At 46.2% G+C, this 5,485-nt stretch overlaps 2 long non-coding RNA genes across 2 annotated transcripts in view; one reads left to right on the top strand and one right to left on the bottom strand.

Moving 5' to 3' along the window:
* The window catches only part of LOC126510889 (uncharacterized), a 27,687-nt gene extending 22,455 nt beyond the window's left edge, over positions 1-5,232 (top strand). The window contains exons 2-3 of the long non-coding RNA XR_007594546.1: positions 3,627-3,728; positions 4,895-5,232. This is a non-coding gene — a long non-coding RNA (uncharacterized lncRNA). The remainder of the gene's footprint in view (positions 1-3,626; positions 3,729-4,894) is intronic.
* The window catches only part of LOC126510890 (uncharacterized), an 82,680-nt gene that overhangs the window by 42,324 nt on the left and 34,871 nt on the right, over positions 1-5,485 (bottom strand). The window lies entirely within an intron of this gene.

Below are 5,485 nucleotides of genomic sequence, written 5' to 3'. Positions count from 1 at the left end.
TCCTCCCCCCCTCCCCCACCTACCCTGCTCCTCCTCCCCCACCTACCCTGCTCCTCCTCCCCCTCCCACATCATTTACCCTGCTCCTCCTCCACCACATCTCCACCTCTTGACTGCTGCTTTTTCAGGAAGAGAACACGTCTGTAATGAGCGTCCTTGAAACCAAGACTAGTGATAACTAGATTCATTAGCAGCGCGTCTTTAGTTTATTTGTCTGAATGTGAGAAGTAAATCTGTTTCCTAGCAACCTGTCCTCTGCTTCCACCATCTTCCTTACTCATTATCCTCCCCCATGATCGGCTACAAATGAACCGAATTATGGGTAGAGTTTAGGCCTCCCGGAAATTGAAGGGACACTTAAACACATTTGTTTGTTCTCTTCTCTTGGCAGGAAGCAGCTCTTTGGACTGGTACTTACTAAGAACAAAGCACAGTGATAAAAGTGGCCGTCAGCCTCAGTGTGTCCATAGGTCCGGAAGCCAGCTAATCCGGCATGGCCGCTTGAGTGGCATCTTTTAGCCATTTCATGGAAAGCCAATCAAAGGGAGCCATCATTTTGACTAATGTTCCCTAGACACTTGTCTACAAAGCAGGTGGTCATTTATGGTCGTTTTACACATAGTTCTTTTGAGTCTTACGTCAAAGCCCTTCGCCTTTAACACTCTAACAATCACATAACTGTTCAAACTGACCTGCCAAACCTCTTTTGGGAAAGGCATGGGAAAATATTCTGTGCGCCAATGCAGAATGCAAGGAGGGACTTAGCCAGCCCATTCTCCACTGGGCTCTCCCAGCCCAAGGCTTTCTAAACGTGAATAATCAGAACTGGGTCTCAGATGGTATCGCTATGGATAAAGTACTTTCCATACAGGTGTAAGGGCCTGAGTTCAACTCTAACATCCACCTAAAAAACAGGTGTGGTGGGTGTGCTTGTAATCCCAGTGCTGGGGAGAAAGAGACGGGGGATACCTAGTTCTCACAGCCAGCCTAGCCTAATCCACTATCTTCCCATCCCGAAGGAGACCAGTCTCAAAAATCCAAGTGTGCAGCTCCTGAGGAATTACACCCAAGTTTGACCTCTGGCTCCATGCACATGTGTAGGTGTACCCACGCACAGGCAAACATGCACATGCTCATGAAATAAAGGAGTCATCTCTATTAAAGATAATCTTTGAAACATAGTCCTTTCATGGACATTCTAATCAAAATGCCTTTAGAACTGTGTGCAGGTACCAAGGGGAACTCTGGGTGACACAAAGTCTATTTCATTCCTGTGCCTTTGTTCATTCCTTTGTTTATCTGACACACACACCCTCCAGCACCTGTCATGTGCCAGGCACCCTGTAGACACTGGTGCCATCCTCATTCAAGGCTGCTTGAATGGATAGCCTCTTCCAGCTCTGGAGTAGGATTATATGTCCCTGCTGATTAAGGGGATCTGGCTTTGCCAGTGGCATATGGACTGTACCTGTGTTTGTCACTTTGAAGTAGAGACTTTAGAGCTAGGGTTTTGCCACAGTCTGCCATCATCCTGTCTTAGCCGTCATTCTGTTCCCTCGTGCTCAGGGAGTCCATAGTGGAGTCCCTTGGTGATACGTGGCACATCACCAACAGCAGACACATTCTCATCGCCCCATGCCTCCTTGACTGACAGATCACTATTGCTATGGACACATGGATTCAAAATGCAGTCCCTTGCTATTTCCACTCAGTGAGGCCATGCTAACCATCTAGTATGAGCATCAGTGTTCACATGAAGACAACCCTAAATGGGTGGTGCTTGCATGGAGATCACCTCTGGTCACAGAAGTCAGACATTTCAGAAACTGATGCTATATCACATTCATCCCATGATCCTTTGTAGAGAATTGCCCATGCGGGTCACTAGGCTTGTATGGATGCTGAGAACTGCACGCATACGGTTGTTATTCATTTCACAGAATCCCCATCTCCGAGCCTAGTCATCCCTATTCTCATTACAATGTCAGAATCCTGTTTTGAACTAAAGTTCAGTGGGCTGAAACCTTGACACATACTCATCACTGTGTGCGAAGGTCTCAGCCTGGCTTGGAAGAGATGACAGAGGGTGGACACATGACCTCTGTGACTCAGACTTCTATGACACACCATTTTCAGACACTGGCAAGTCCCAACTCCTTCTCAGAGCAATTTCTAACCCCAGCCGGCCCCCATTGGAGGATTAATCAGGCTTCTTGGGACTCAGCATGGGACCCCTGCAGGCCATAGGCAGCTGCCCAAACTAACACCGAAAGTGCGACCAATGGGAGGAAAGCTGTTCCAAAAGTGACTGGGAAATCATTAATACACCACCTTTAGAGTGTGAACAGAGAAAAGAAAGGGGACAGGGGAGTCTGAGACGGACAGTGGTGAAGGTGGAACCTAAAAGTTCACACCAGCTTCAGAGGGAATCCGGCCAGTCGTTTTCTGCCCCTGTTCTCACTTGGGTATCACCTTGGAAAGGTGCTGTAGAGAAACACCAATCTGCATTTCTAATGCAGCCAGAAAGAGACAAAACCAGACAGATGTGGAAATTCACTCCAGGGACCCTCTGAGCGAAGCACAGCCGTCCTAAAGTAAAGACCACAGGGGAGTTTTGTTCTCACAAAATGCACTTGTTCCGTTTCCAAATTCTCCTCTTCCCAGACCAGCTGGAGTGAGTTTGGTTCCAGATCCGCCTTTACTGAACTCCTCTAAATAGTGAACGTTGGTCTCATTTGAGCCTGAAGCTGCCGTTTGGTTGTGACCAGCTGGAGCTCACACCAGCACAGGCTGTCTTTTTTCCACCAGCCTGTACCAGGAAAAAACCACCACACTCAGGTCTGGAGAGATGGCTCAGTGGCAAAGAACACACGATGCTCTTACAGAGGACCTCTGTTCAGTTCCCAGCTCCCACACCACAACTCACCCCTGTCTGTAACTCCAGTCCCACGGGATTCCATCCTCTCTTCTGACCTCCACAAACGCTAGGCACACGCATGCCTCAGACAGCAGGCAAACAGTCATACAGATGAAATATACTAATGAATAGACGAGAAAGAGAACACTAACATTGCTTGTGTCCAGTCAGTTTTAACAATGACAATATTTCAGTGAGACTCTGCTCATTTTTAATTTCCCCTGCATTATGTAGATTTCAGTTGAAAATAAAGAGCTAATTTGAATTAGCTTCATTGTTCTCCTGGTGCTCTGGAAAAAGTACTAAAACAATCAGCCTGGATCTATTTGACAAAGCATTAAATAGTTAGGGAGATGGAATATGAAAATTTATCCCATTGTAAGTAAGAAGTTTCTCCCACGTTTTCTTATAAATTCAGCTGTGCCCCAATTTAAGGAAATTTATACTGAAAAATATATCAACTTGTAATAAACCGTGAAGGTAAATTTGTGCTTCCAAAGCAATACTTCAAATTCAGAGCCCTCTTCTTCTTCCAGGCAGTAATTTATTTAAAGATGGAAGCAACTCAGAGTGAGCTGACTAGGGGGGAGGGACCACTGAAGGTATTTTAGGGAGTTACAAGACTCAGGAGGAACTGTCAGCACCCAGGATCCGAGACGCCTCAGGCTGCAATGAGTTTAACTGGTGCTCATCTCATTCAAACCCTCTAGACAGACGCTTGGGAAGTGACCACAGCCATCTTCCTTCTGAGAGTCATCTTCCTGGGAGCTGGTGATGTAGGTGCCCTGTTCCTGTGACGCAGCATCTCAACTGTGAGTCCCCATGGTCTCTACGCCATAATACACCAATTACTATTTTCCAGAAATGCAACTTGTCTGACTTGGGACAGTCCTGCAGAAAGGGAAACCTAATCGTCCAAAGGATCCTAGAGTTCTGAGTTCTCCTTCTTCTCGAGCCACGGTTGTGAACCATGGCCTTGGAAGCCTGATGTAGGTGCCAGGTACAGCTTTTACACAGCCTGTGGTATTAAAGGGTGACTAAAGCCAGCCATCTGGGCTGGGTAGTAGTGGCACGTGACTTTAATCCCAGCACTCGGGAGGCAGAGGCAGGCGGATCTCTGTGAGTTTGAGGCCAGCCTGGTCTATAAGAGCTAGTTCCAGGACAGGTTCCAAAGCTACGGAGAAACCCTGTCTCAAAAAAAGTCTAAAAAAAAAAAAAAAAAAAAAAAAAAAAACAACCACAACAAAGAAGCCAGCCATCTGTCACTGTTGCTTATATTTTTGTTAATTTTTTTATGGCAGAGATCTACAGCTAGTTGATCTTAGGATAATTTATTATAACACATGGCTCTAGGTGTGGCCTTCCTGTCACTTTTCTAAGTTCAAATCCCAGTCCTTACTCACTAGATTTTGTTGTTTGTGTACAACACAAACATTTTCAGGTTTCGTGTCTCATCTTTAACCAAGGCTGTGATCCTAGCTCTCAGGAGGCAGAGGCTGGAGAAGCAGGAGCTCACCATCGCCCTCAGCTACAAGAGAGTTTGGATTACCCTGGGCTATGTTATATTCCATCTAAAAAATAGCAACAAAAGCAAAGCTAGGTGTGGTGATCTGTGCCTATAATGCCAATGTTGGCTGTGGTAAGGGTGAGGATGGGGCACACAGGCAGATCCCCAGAACTCACTGACCAGCTACTCTAGCCAACTGATGGGCAACAGGCTTATTGACAGACTTTAGGGGAGAAAGGGGGAATGGAGAATAAAAGAGGAGGATGCCCATCTTCAACCTCTAACTATACCCCCCACACTCACACACGGGTACACTCACACACATGCATACAAACCTCCTCCATACAAAGAACTTAAAACACAGCTAATCTCACAAAATCCGGTGGGTTACAAATGCATGTCACCGTGCACAGTGGTGATCTTGGGTTGATTTGACAAGGTCGTAAGAATAAATCTTTGTTGTCTGCACAGGTCTGTGAGAAGTTCCTGGATGAAACACTTGTGTCTATGGAATAAGTTAAGCTCAGTGCTCTCTCTGGTGCAGGTGGGCCTCCTCCATACAGGTGAAAACATAGAGGAAAGAGGCTAGCCCTCAAGAGATGCTGTGGACCACTTTCTCCTCGGCCAGAAGCTGAAATAATTGCTCTTTTTTCCAGCCTTCCATGTGGGGCTAAGACACTGACTCATGTTGGGTCTCAGGACTTCTTCTCAGGAGATCCTTGCTCCTGGATCTAAGGCCTTCCCACTCTGTGTTCAGGCTCCTGGGTCTGCAGTGTACCAACCACAGATCTCAGACTTCTATGCCTCTATAATCATAGGGTCATATTTTGGAATAAATCTCAACTTCTCATCTGTTTTTTTTAATCTGTTTCTGTCCCTGTGGTAGATGAGTTCTGTATTCAAGTATGCGACTATCTGCAGATAAAGAATATGGTGGTGTGGTAAGGGATTCCACAAAGGCTGCCATTGCCCATGCCTGGCACCACAAAATTCATACACATACAGTAGCATGTAGGCATGGCATTCCAAAGCCACTGTGCAGTCTCCTAATCTTTCCATATA

This window comes from Alexandromys fortis, unplaced genomic scaffold (assembly GCF_014885135.2).
Source record: "Alexandromys fortis isolate MF-2015 unplaced genomic scaffold, M_Fortis_MF-2015_v1.1 scaffold_103, whole genome shotgun sequence".
NCBI classification, from domain to species: domain Eukaryota; kingdom Metazoa; phylum Chordata; class Mammalia; order Rodentia; family Cricetidae; genus Alexandromys; species Alexandromys fortis.
Note: the sequence above shows the minus strand (reverse complement) of the source record. Positions and strands in the feature narration are given on the sequence as shown.